A 13193-nucleotide genomic window follows, 5' to 3' on the forward strand; every position below is an offset into this window, starting at 1 on the left:
CAAGTTTAGTGTTTTCTTAGATCAATTTTAGTTTTGAAGAAAGGTCAAACTCTAGATAATTTTGGAATTTTAAACAGGTTTTATAACCTCAATTGGCAGGAGATCTGTGTTTGCAGAATCCATAAAGCTTTTAAGGTATAGTTGATATTGAAACAATAATGACCCTGGAACAGGATATTTCCTGGAGATTAATGACCAGTTGGGAGGGGTTGATGGCCTGGGGTGTAGTTGAGGGCCATTAACCTCAGACAGTCATTAAAGCCCAGGAAATGTCCTATGTCTAGGTCGTTATTGTTATTATAAATTGAAAATGGAAAAAAGAAACAGGCTTACAGATTATTTGAAGGGTGACTCCATTTCCAAAGGTTTGGCCATGGAGCGGTCAGGGAGAATTTATTCCCCCATCCATTAGTCAACCAATCTCTCTGAATCTTCTGTCACTTTGCCCTTCAACTGATGAGTCTTTGTGCTGGAAATCCTTGAATTCCCCAGATGCTGGAGTAGAAAGGACCATTCTCTTCCTTGCAGCCCCTTCCTCCTTGCAGCAACCTTTACTCAGAGTGACTGGATGAAATAAACAGTAGTGGTGAATTACTTTGCCACTGTTCTTAATCACATCTTACATCACCATCTCCTTGCTTTCCCTGGGATCAACTGTTTTCTTCTGTATTTAGCTGCAGTAAATTTCCCGCAGTGAAATTTTAAGCTTTTGACTATTTTGTTTGCAGTTCTTTCCCAGATCCTGGGGGGTGAAAGTGCACATTATGTGCTTGCATCCCAATCCAATTCCTTGTTCATTTTCTGGAAAGTATTATAATTCAGAGTTCTTTTGAATTCCCAACAATGAGGGATGCTTGGTTTTGATTGCAGCTCAGTTTTAAGTATTTTAGGTCTTGTAGCAACAGATTCACCTTTCTCTTTTTTTTTTTTCAAGGATTGCTTGCATCCCAATCCAATTCCTTGTTCATTTTCTGGAAAGTATTATAATTCAGAGTTCTTTTGAATTCCCAACAATGAGGGATGCTTGGTTTTGATTGCAGCTCAGTTTTAAGTATTTTAGGTCTTGTAGCAACAGATTCACCTTTCTCTTTTTTTTTTTTCTCAAGGAAACTCAGAAGCCTTCAAAATGGAAAGGTTATCACTTTAGGGTTTCTAGTATCGCTGTAAGACTCTATTGCAAATAGTCAGATATGAAATATTCAGCAGGAGTGTTTCGAAGCAGAACCAGCCAAATTTATCCACGCATGTAGAATAAATAGGAAACAGAAAATTTAATGTTGGGCTTTAAAATATTCACAGTAGTCTGAACTGTGCACCATTGTAGGTGTGGCTTTGTGAGGGTAATGTTTCATTATTTCAATGACCATGAAGAAATTAGATCAATAAGTTAGATCATTTTAAATTCATTAGCGAATAAAAAACAGAAAAAAGAAACATTGGTCAGAAACATCACCTTTGCAAAATAGTATATTAATATATTCCACTAGACTGCCAATTTTGTACAAGATTTATAAATATGAAGTCTATCTTCAAAAGACTCCTGTTCTTGCCATTGGTGTAGAGGTGCCTGACATTCTTAGGTGGCTTTGGTCTAAGATATTGAGCAGCTCAGTTAAAATACAATGTTAAAATTTAAACCATTATTACTTACAGTGGTCTTCATTACTAAGACCACAGTTAGTCTGGAGATTTTATTATTACCAAAATGGTGATATTAATAAATAATACAGCGTTATAGAAGTTCTCTTTTCTCCTTCCAATTCTTATCAATATAATAATCTGTAAAATCCCTTCCTTTGGTAGGGTCATCAGAGTAGTTTATATCCTCTTTAATGCCTATTGATGTCCCTCCATGCTACTGTTTACTAAATACATTCCGAGCTCCAGTGTGAACTCTATTGTCCTCTAGTCCCTTTCTGCAGGCTGATGATGTGGATCGACGTGGATGCAGGCTTCAGGATTAATCACTGCTTCCCGCAGAGCTTGCTGAGTGTCATCCTGTAGTGCTGTTACCGCCTCCCAGCTGCGATGTCTTTTGACACCAATCTGATCTTGACTTTTCATTTCCTGGCACGCCTATTGATTTCCTGATTCATTTTAATCTAATAAATTCCCTCCCTACTTCTTCTACACCCCGTACCATTTCTTCTAGTGGAATTTGACACGTCATTATGGGAATAGATTAGGAGATATTACAAGTGATTTTTCCCGCGGTAACTTATAAAAATCAACCTTCTAGCCCCCTAAAGACACAGGTGTCTTCACTTCCCACGAGGATGAATTCTCTCCATGTTTTACACTTCTAAGGACTCCCAAAGCTCCCTCCTTGAATTAACTATGTAGGCACATCTCCACCCCAGCTAGTTATTGCTCCTTGCTGAAGTCTATGAAATCATTCATGATAATCTGCACAGAGGGCATTGCAAAGGCATGACAGGGGCCCTTTGTGGATCCTCACCTTAAATTCAGGTAATTTTTATCATGCCGTTATGGGAGAATATCAAGAGAAACAAGTATCCTCAATGTATCATCACAATATTATCCAGACAAGAGAGAAAAAGAGAGAGAACATTGAATAATGACAAAATGGGTCTCCTCAATTTAAATAATGATGACACTTTGGAAAGAGATAACTAAATATATTTTTTTGTTGAGTTAGAGTTTATTTAGGCTTTTGAGTGTAATTTTCCAATTACTCTTCTTTAACATTGAACCATGATACCATTAGGTATCCTAGTCTCTAATTGTATGCAATTAATGGCAGGTACATTAATAATATGTTGGCTAGATAGATTGCAGAAAGTTCTATGCAGTTGTTAGAATCATCTTGTATGTTCTTTCACATTTTTAAATTTTAAATTTAAAAAGTTCAAAGAGAACTAAGAGGGTAGAGAAGACGGTGACCTTCTAAAGTACTACTCAGCAAGAATTCTTTTTCTTCCTTCTTTGTATACAGCATTGACTTCTTCCTCTTCCATCTGCTGGCCAGAAGGTTTTCTGTAATATTCAGAAATGATTGAAGAGGAAAAGGGGCAGGTAATCTGTTATTTTAACTGCCTTTGATGAGAGTGAGTTCTCTGCTTGTTTAGGTGAGGCAATCAAGAATGACTTCTGTGTGATAGACATGCACCTGCCGTTTCTTTCATTTGTACATTCTTCTGAAGGTCTCCCCAAACCCTCCACTTCCCAGGACCTACTTCCTGATATGAGAAATTTGGCTTCATCTTTTACACTTAGCCCATCTAGAAGTCATTGAACCCCAAACCTCCTTTTCCTGGTGGTCGGCCCTCTTGTCTAAGTCTGTAGAGTTAGCTAGAGTTCAGGCACTTTTCCTGGTATCAACTGAGTCTGGAAAGTCATCTGTCCATATGTGTCAGATGATGGGGCCACAGATCTGCATTACTGCCTCTTCTCAGTCTCACTGTTTCTCCATTTCACTCTTCCTTGGATCAGTAGCCAAGTCTTGACCAAAGAGACTGGCAAAGGAATTGCCCATCTTGCTATCCTGTAGTCATTTTTTTTCCTCATTGAGTTTATTGGTACATTTTAGGTATCCAGTACAGTTGCCTTCATTATTGGGATCCTGTACCTTTACATGACAGGCCTTGGTTCTCATTTGTTCCCCTTGTCTCTGCCCTCCCTTCACCCCCTCCTCCCTTTCCTATTTATAAACACTTTATTTCCATTTTCTCATATTTTTTTCTTTTCCCTTATTACCTTTCCCCTACCCTTCCCATTTCGCTCAGTGGTTCCACTGCCTGCCTTGCAAGCACAAGGACTTGAGTTCAATCCCTGGTACCAGGAAAAAAAAATATCAATGTGAAATAGGAAGAAAAGGGCTAAAGGTGTAGGGAAAGTGTAGTCATTTTTTATTCCAGGAGCTCTCTTCCCTTGGTTTTAGATAGCAAATAACCTATAGTCCCCCTTTCTTTGCTGAATGGCATCGCTTTAGCAGGTCACCCTCCTCACTATTCTCTTAATTTTCTTTGTACACTGCCCAGGAAAAGTTCTAGTAATTTGAGGTAAAGCTGAAATATAACATATCCTAAATTTCACAGCATAACTCAGCATTCTCAAAGATATGATGAGAACTGTGGGTAGATTACTATTTACTTAGGTGGATTCACAGCAGTTGGAGAAACAATGCGTTAATTCCACAAAATTTCTGGGTTCTTGCATTGTGCCCAGCTCTCAGGATAAGAGGGTAGAGAATGAACATTCAGGAAGTGTCTGACGTGCCTCCCATGTGCCGTGAGATCTCCTTCATGCCTTGAGGGATGAGTATCTTTATCTTTGTTTTGTAAGGCAGTTTCTGAGCTGCTGCCCTAGATAATCATACTCATCCAACGGGGTTGTTGAGATTCTCATTGTGATTGGCCTGACGAAAAAGCCACGGTTTTGCCATGATCTTTATTACTTCAGAGTAGAACTGGGATTCATGAAGCTACCAGGATCAAGTTAACATAAATTGATCCAATGAGTCATATTATGTTGAGTCATGAAGAGGAACTTCTCATCACAGACATTCACATTGTTGGAATATGAGTGACCTGAGTCTCACCCCTCCCACTCTTGCCTTAGGTTTTCAGAGAGACAGAAGGGCTCTCTGTCAGAGATGCTGGGCATGTGATAGTCGTGTTGGAAGACACCTTTCCAATCTCCCCAAGATTCACTCGCTAATTAGCGTAGATTTTGAGATTATGGCATTCTGTGCCTTCAGAATCTGAAGAAATGGGACAAAGGGGAAGGTGGCTTTTTAAAAGGAACTTTGAAAATTTCTTTTGACTGTAAAGATTACGTTTATTATAGGCACTTTAATAAGAAGAAATACTACCTTACTACCCAGCAATAATCACTATGAAAAAAAATGCACTTTACCATATTTATTAAACGAACAAAAAATAGTCACTATGAATGCTTGGTGTATATTTCATTTTTCCCATGTTTACAGAAATATTAAAATAGTTACAGTCATGTTTTAAACACATTTGTTTATTATTAAGCATAAACATAGGCCTATAGTGAAAATTGTTACTATATTTTTAAAAACTCTCTGTAAATTCTGTTTTTAATAACATAATTTTGGAGTTTTTATACAGAACTTTTTGTTTTTGTTTGAGATAATAGATTTCTAAAAGTAGGATTATTGTAATGCAGTGTGAAAGTTGTTAAATGTCTCTATATATTCCAATAGCTTTATAAAAATTGGGTAGACATATTCCTATAATCCATGTTTGAAAGTGCCTGCTTGCTTTATTTTCATTTCTAGTTTGGATGATTATTACAAATTCTATGGTAAATTTTATAGGTGAAAAATGGTATCTGAAATATGTTTTAACTGCATTTTCTTGATTATTAATGTGTTGTATTTAAAATATTTCATATGTTTATTAATTCTTTTATTAAATTGCTCATTTTTCTATGAGGTAAAATTGTTATTGATTGATATGAGTAATTTATATATTCAGAACATTACCACCCTTAATGTAGTGTTTATTATGTTTTTTTTTTCTCATTTTGAGTTTTAATTTTCTTTTGGTCTCAAGAGATAGGAGCTCTCTTTGAACTAGATTAACAAAAATGGAAATTTACTAGCTGATGTCTCAGAAGGCTCAGAAGAATTGCCTGAAGGTAGGGGTGAGTTTAGGAATTTTACACCGTGGTCCAGATTCAGAATCTCCAACTCTCAGGTTGGATTTCCTCTGGACTGACCTTTTTCATCCGGAGGCAGATTTACCAAGCAAAGATTCAGCTGTCTTTGCAAGCACTTTGTAAAGAGGACTGTCTTTCCCAGTCATTTTAACAGAACTTCTAGAATTAAGTCTCACCAATAAGACACCTACCATGTACCTATTCCTGAAATAGTCCATATGTGCAGAGGTATGTGAGGTTGACCATAATTATCTTGTGTCCAACTTGGAAGGTTGAAGACAGTCCCAACTAAAGCAACACTGCCCAATAGAAAATTAAAGTACTTTTACCAAAAAACTAGATATCTAATTTATTTTAAATTTTATTACAAATTCTCTGATATAAATATTCAAAGCATTGTTATCAGTGTAACTTTCCTCTATAAGTTCTAATTTAACTTTAAAATTTAAAAAGCTAGAGAATTGATTAAATAACCTTTTGTTTTCTCCCATTTTTTTATAGTTTAGATTTTTGCATTTTAAAATAGACTAGAGATTAAAGAAAAATTAAAGCCACATAGTTCATTAACTATTTCAGTAATATTTATTACAATTGATTCACGATGTCAATTTGCTCTATGTAAATTTTAATAAGTACTAATATCCATTTCTCAGCCATAAGTTGACTTTGTGTCTTTTTTTTTAACACATAAACAAATAGGAATTTATTTTTAAAGTCAGATAATTTGCAAGCTTATAGAGCTAAGAATATTTAACTCATGGAAATGTTCTGCATATTTCTAGACATATTTCTAAACGTGGATACCAATAATAGAAGTCTTGAGAGCCCTACAGAATGTTAGTGCACATGCTTGTCATGTGTAACTAACATTTATCAATGGGTCCCCCACCACCATTATTACAAAAACTGAAATCAATTAGGACCAAAAAGACTTAAGAAAGACTACAAGCAGATGTGGTTAATTTCTTAGGCCAGATAAACACGTGGGCTGTCCCTGTGACACATAGCGCTCCATTTCTCTCAGAACCAAGTAGGCACCGCGGCTCCCCACCTGGCTTAGCCATACCTCATATCTGCTGGCTGGTTGCTCAGCTGTCTTCAGTCCTTGACACATATGGATAATACAAACTTTAGCTCTTCTCTGGGAGGGAAACCAGTTACTCTTCACAAAATCCATGACAATCACATGGTTTTCCAACTCTGTACTAAACGTCTTTGTCTGAAAAGTCAGTGAACCGCTGTTCCTGTGTGACTTTGTGTCTTTTATGCCAGAATCCAGAATTTCAGTGATTGTAGCCATCTATGTAATGTCCTTCAATACTTGATGGAATGAATGAATAAGTGTCAGACAGTGTGAATGAGAAAGAAGGATAGGGAGAGCTGGACCCAGCAGCCTGCTCTTCCACATGGGACCTGTTTCCACCTAGAAGGGGTCTTCTGTGCCCATGGACTCTCCTAGGGCTGAGCTTAAGGAACAGTTGAAAGTCAGGAGAAAGTAAGAAAGAAGGGACACAAAAACCAAAGAATACAAGCATTGCTTCATGATATAAAATAAGACAGTGCCTGTGCATTACAGATGATGGGACCTTCTCCATTAAGGGCTCAGGGAAAAATGTGAAGTAAGCTTTAGCACATTCCTTTTATAGATCTGCACTTGCTTTTGGTGTCTACAAATCAGGCTCTCCAGGCCCTCATGTTTCAGAGTGACATCCATGGGATGCTGGAACTCTATGAACTTGCTGCTGGTAGGACCATTTGCCATGGAGAAGGGCAACATTAATCAATAAGCAACAGGCCTCTTATGTAAACAGACTACGGGAGCTGCTTGAAAAGTTCAGTGAAAAAAGTGGCCCCATGGGTCTTCTTCAATATCACCCAAGTGCTGTCCATTTTATCTTCACTTAAAGCTGATTCTACTACAGTTTACAGAATCCTAGAGGGAAAAATATCCTTCTATTTATCCATTAAATGTTTGTTGAACTCTGTATGTGCTGAACAGTATGCTTGGCTCTGGGTACTCTAATAAGAATAAAACAGTATCCTATTCCTATAAGGACTTCATTACGATCTGGAACAACTTAGTTCTTTACATTTGCTTTCTCAAATTCTAGGTTCCCACTTTGAGGATTTGAAGACCTTCACATTGTACCCTAGCCTTCAGTTTAGAGGTCAGAATTAATGGCTATTCTTATTTAGAACTATGCACCCTCAGTGTCTGCTATCCTTACTCTAATACCTGGATGTTTGTGAGGGTGTAATGATAGAATCTTCTTGATTTCTACTCTTGATATGGTAAGTGCTTATGTTTTCAAAGTTGGCATGCTATTTTTGCCAGTGTTGATATGACAAAACTTTCCTGCTTTAGAATCTTAGTCTGGGCTCTTTAAATCATTGGCTTTAATTTGCATGGTTCTATTATTGCCTTCTTGGAGTGTTTGATCTGAATGTTTGTGTAATTCCAAAATTTATGTTGAGATTTAATTTCCAATTTAACGGTGTGAAGATATGGTGTATTTAGAAGTTGGTTAAGCCATATGGTTCCAACCCTATGGATGGAACTGGTGCCTTATAAAAGGATGAGGGAACTAGCTTTGGCCTTAACATCATTTTGCCATGTGAAGACTTAGTGTTCATCTCTTTTGGAGGACCCAGCATATAACATACATATAACGTATATATAACATGCCACCTTGGGAGCAGACATCCTAGTCTCACATGATACTCAACTTGTCAGTGGCTAGATCTTGGGTTTCTAACCATTATAACTATGAGAAGTATATTTCTGTTGTTTATAAATTTCCAAGTCTCAGGTGTTTTCTTATAGTAGAATACTTCACTCCATCCTAGTGCATTAGTCAGCTTTGTCATTGCTGGTACTCAAAACCCAGCCCTGAGAAATTAGTGGATGAGCAGTTTAATTTCTCACAGAGTTAAGGAAATTTAGTTCATGGTTGGCTGGCTTAGAGGCAGGAACATCACGGTGGAACTATATGGTGGAAGAAAGAGTCTCACTCCATGACAGCCAGGAAGCAGAGTGAGGGGAGAAATTGCAGAGGGAGACGGGCTCTCCAAAGGTGCATCCCCACGGATACCTTTGCCAACTAAGCCCTCCCTCCTAACAACGCATTTGACTATGAAGTATTCAAGGGATGAATCCACTGATGAATACAGTGCCCCTGTGATCCAACCTCTTTCCAAAAACTCCACCTCTGAACACATGAGACTTCTGAGGGACACTCTAGATCCAAACCCTATTAGGCTGGTAAGTCTGGCAGGTCAAAAGACCGTCTTGTGTCTCCCTCGCAACCCTCATCTCAACACTGCAGAGATTCAGCTGCTCTGGGAGCATCTCAGTGGTGAGGTGAATATGCTTCTTTCTTTATTGATCTTGTTAAGCGATAAAACCCTGTCTTTTGGGGCAAAAAGTCTCCACGTGATGCTGTGTTCTAATTCATCACATGATGAACATATTATTCTTGTCACCTTTTAGCATTCTGTCATCTGAGTCCCACTGAGAGGTGAGGCTATTACCCTTCACAGGAAGGTGCTGACTTACTCATCACTGGAAGGGCTGCTTCCTGTCAGGAATGCTGCATCTCTCTGGACGCCTTCCAATATGGACATCCATCGTTTACAAATTGATTCACACTGCCTTGGCCAGCGTTTAATTCCAATTTAAATTAGTTCTCCTGAAGGCTTTCTGCAAAATCCCAACTATTCCCTCCTCAATTTCTTTCCCGCACTGTCCAATCTTTTATTTTCAGTCTTATTTCTTTGCTGTCTTTGACAAAAATCTACCTTTGCCAAATTTATTTGTTTTTCAAGCCCCTGTTAAGATCTTTCAGCCTGTGTGACCACTTTTACAGATGTCAAAGTCACAAAATTTAGTTCAGTGTGCTAATTTTGTATTTAATTATTTAGCACCTGGTATCCCAGTAGTGAGATTAAGGTCACAGGCAAAAGTATCATACTGAGTTTTTGAGCTGCTTGACCTTGGGCAAGTTATTTATTATGTCTGTACTTCAATTTCTGCATTGCTAAGATGGGGGACAAAGATTTACCTTTTATGCATCACTACAGAATCCGTCTGGTTTTTTTTTTTTTTTTTTTTTTTTCTGGTGCCGGGGATTGAACTCAGGTTCTTGCACTTGTGAGACAGGCCACTGAACTGCTGAGCTAAATCCCCGGCCTGTCTGGTGTTTACATATATGACTAATACATATATATAGTGAATATGCAGGGAAGAGGAAGTATTTATAGATTCTTTCTGCCAAAGACTGACTGACTTTAGAAAAAATTTCCTGCTAATTTAGGACAAAATTTCTTATCTTGACTAAGACTGGTCTATATGCAAAAATATTATTGAATTTATAGGTCAAGGATTATGAACTAAAGGATTGATTATGAGCTAAAAATTTCTAAATTAGCACTATAACAAGACTAAGTCAATCTCACTGGAGATCAAAATCAGAGTAATAACAGTTATTGTATTCTCACCTGACATATCAAAATTAGGAGTAGCACATTGATCAAATAATCATATAAATTATATTATTTATTGAAACATTCAATGCAATTTGACTTTTTTCATAGATAATGTTGAAATGAACCTAAGCAGACTTTTAGGAAGTCTCCCTCATGGTTTAGTTTCTTTTAGATTTTCCCCAACATTTTTCTTGATCGTATTTAATCACAGATGTGTAAATGAGGGTCGATTCAGTAACAGGTTTTCTTTTTCTGATAATTTGTTCTATTATTTTTAAAGGAGAGTGAGTGTCCCTAATTGGGCCTGGTCAAGGCATTTCACTTCTTGCACTCTCACTTTCCCTTTCATGGGATCCCTCCCCTACTTGGTTTATAAATTCTAGCCTGAGCTTTGCAGTAAATAAGGTGTAGAGTCTTAGAACCAGATTTCTTTCAATAAATGGATGAATTAGATGATTCTGAACAATTTTGAGAGCTTGCATATTTCCTCTACTATCATCACTGATTATATTTTTGGTGGAAGAAACAATTTATTAACTGTGCACAGGTTTTCTTGTTTGATACCTTTTAAAAATCATCAATAATACATGTAATATAATGCCACTTTTATAGCTCTCCCAACCAAGATGTATGTGTTAAGCTGTTTGGAGGGTCAGCCAGCATGGTACAGGTGCTCATCATGGCAACCTTTACTAAGTTAAAAACAGATTTTTACTTATTTGGGTTGATCCTGCAATATTTATCACCCCTGATTACACTGTCTATAGAATTGAACAAATTTCTGCGAACTGAACAACTTAAAAATTTAATACTATATTGCAAGGTAATCTTTGGGTATTTTAAGCCAAAGCTTGCAATCTGAATATAAAAAATTTAAAAACTCACCCAGATGTTTCTGCTGGTAGAAATAATGCAATGAAGTTTCTGGCTGTGTGCTCACCAATTTGTATATATGTGCCAGTAATGGGGACTACAGACCTTTCACAGTTTATTCTGCTCCCTGGATGTGGCTAGAGTTTTTTTTTTTTTTTTTTTTTTTAGACATCTGTTCTGTTTACCTTTTAGAAACAGTACAATGGAAAAAATTATTTCTTAGAAGAAGAAAGCATGGGGAATAATGCTGATCAGATGTAATTTATTTTCTCTTGTTGCCCTGCTATCAAAGGCAAGTTCATATTATTTATATTTATTTATCACACACATGTCCTGAAATGATTTAGGGGTCTGAGAGCCATGCATATGGATGATGTTGTATAGGAGCAAAATAAAGGCCACCAAATTGACTGAAAAGCTTGGTGAGGATTTTGGTATCTTCTTCTCCCTTGGGGGGAGTCTTTCTGTTAAGGCATCAGGAGATTTGCCCCTGCTTCGGGAAGCCCATTGTCCTGCTAGGGCACAGAAATTCAATGGGCAGGGCACTTTACAGATGTATCTTGCTCTTTCAGGGCAGAGAAGGGAAGGCCCAACGTCTGACAGTTGGAGAGCTTTAGTCTCTGAATGAAAAATTGCCATGAATTCAAATGAGGATAAGAGTGAAGGGGACAGTGAAAGATGTTCCAGTGGTGAGGGATCATGGGTACTGGCGGCCACCCACCCCTCTTATCTTACCTAATGGCCAGCGCCTGCCAATGTTTATTTGGCCATTGCCATTCACCAGCTGCTTCCTCCACCGTGTTGTTTTTCTTCCCAGATGGCAACACCATGTTCCACGATAAAACTGACACAAAAAACAATGCAAAATTTGTCTAAGAGAGGTTCAGCAAGCATGAGGAAAACATCTGATATCTCACAGAGCCCGCCAAGTTCACAGCTTACAGTGCCAGAGTAATTACGGGATGATTTGAGCAGAGGCAGTGCAGCGTGGAAGCCACTTCCAAACATATCAGGTAGGTTTCCAGAGGAGGCGGAGTGTGCAGCTCGCTCCTTCTTCTGGCACCCTGACAGAATCAATGAGGACAGTCGGTGGCTCCCAGAAGGCTCGTACATTACGGAGTCCCGCGCTTTACCCCATGCGACCTAATTAATGACTTACTATTTAAAAACTCTTTTATTCAATTACACTCTGCTTTCAATAAGATAAACACTCCTGCTATAAAAATCCTGGAGAAGCAACATTGATAGGCTCCCTTCTGGCCAAAGCAGCTGCTTTTCTGTTGCCTCTGGTCTCATATCCTGTCCAGCCTCCACTTGGCTGTTTGAATTTGTGAAAATGGACTGCTATTTGGGGGATATAAGAAAGAAGATGTCCCTCCCACGTTGTTACGCTGAGGGCTATTTCCCCTTTAGCCTCCACATAAGAACATACACTACTGATCAATTATTATTTTTATTGACTACAAAGAGCCACCAATGATATGTGAAGTGAGGCATTGATGGGTCTCATATTCAAAACTATTAGGAAAATTTCTGCATTTTGTAAGTTATCATCACAGCATCCTTTCTTTGTCAGACTTGTAGGTAAAATGCTAGAGTGCTCTTTCTTTAACTTAGCCTTATGTTTCCTCATTTGACTCAGAATTGTCTCCAAGGGATAATTCCATTCATGTCTGCTGGCTTAGAGTTTCCAGTTATTGCAGTTCATTTCCCAGCTTTAGAGATAATGCTGTGAGAAAAATAGTTTCAAAAATTCTATTTAACATTTGAGGAATCTGCCCAAAACGGCTACAGTGCAACTTTTAGTTTTAAACTGTTGCTAGTGAAAAACAAGAAAAACAAAAAATAGAAAATGTTCAGTGATTTTTGGTGATGGGTACTATTGTAGCAAATTAAATGTTCTTGACTTAAAGGTTTATGATGTATTGTTAACAGTTAAAACCAAAATGATACATTCTCCTCTGTAGGGAAAGGCAGTGAAATGACTTAGAGTTTCCTGGAGAGACCCTAGTCTAGGTTTTAGTTGTGCTATTAACTTTGGATGAGTCACTTAACCTTTTATAGTCCTTATTTCCTCTATAGAAAAGAGACGGCTGGGGATGTAGCTCAGCAGCGCTGTGCCTGCCTCACAAGTGCAAGGTCCTGAGTTTAATCCCTGATACTTAAAAAAAAAAAAAAAAAAA

Source organism: Fukomys damarensis, unplaced genomic scaffold (assembly GCF_012274545.1).
Source record: "Fukomys damarensis isolate Sample0158 unplaced genomic scaffold, DMR_v1.0_HiC HiC_scaffold_17, whole genome shotgun sequence".
In the NCBI taxonomy this organism is placed as follows: domain Eukaryota; kingdom Metazoa; phylum Chordata; class Mammalia; order Rodentia; family Bathyergidae; genus Fukomys; species Fukomys damarensis.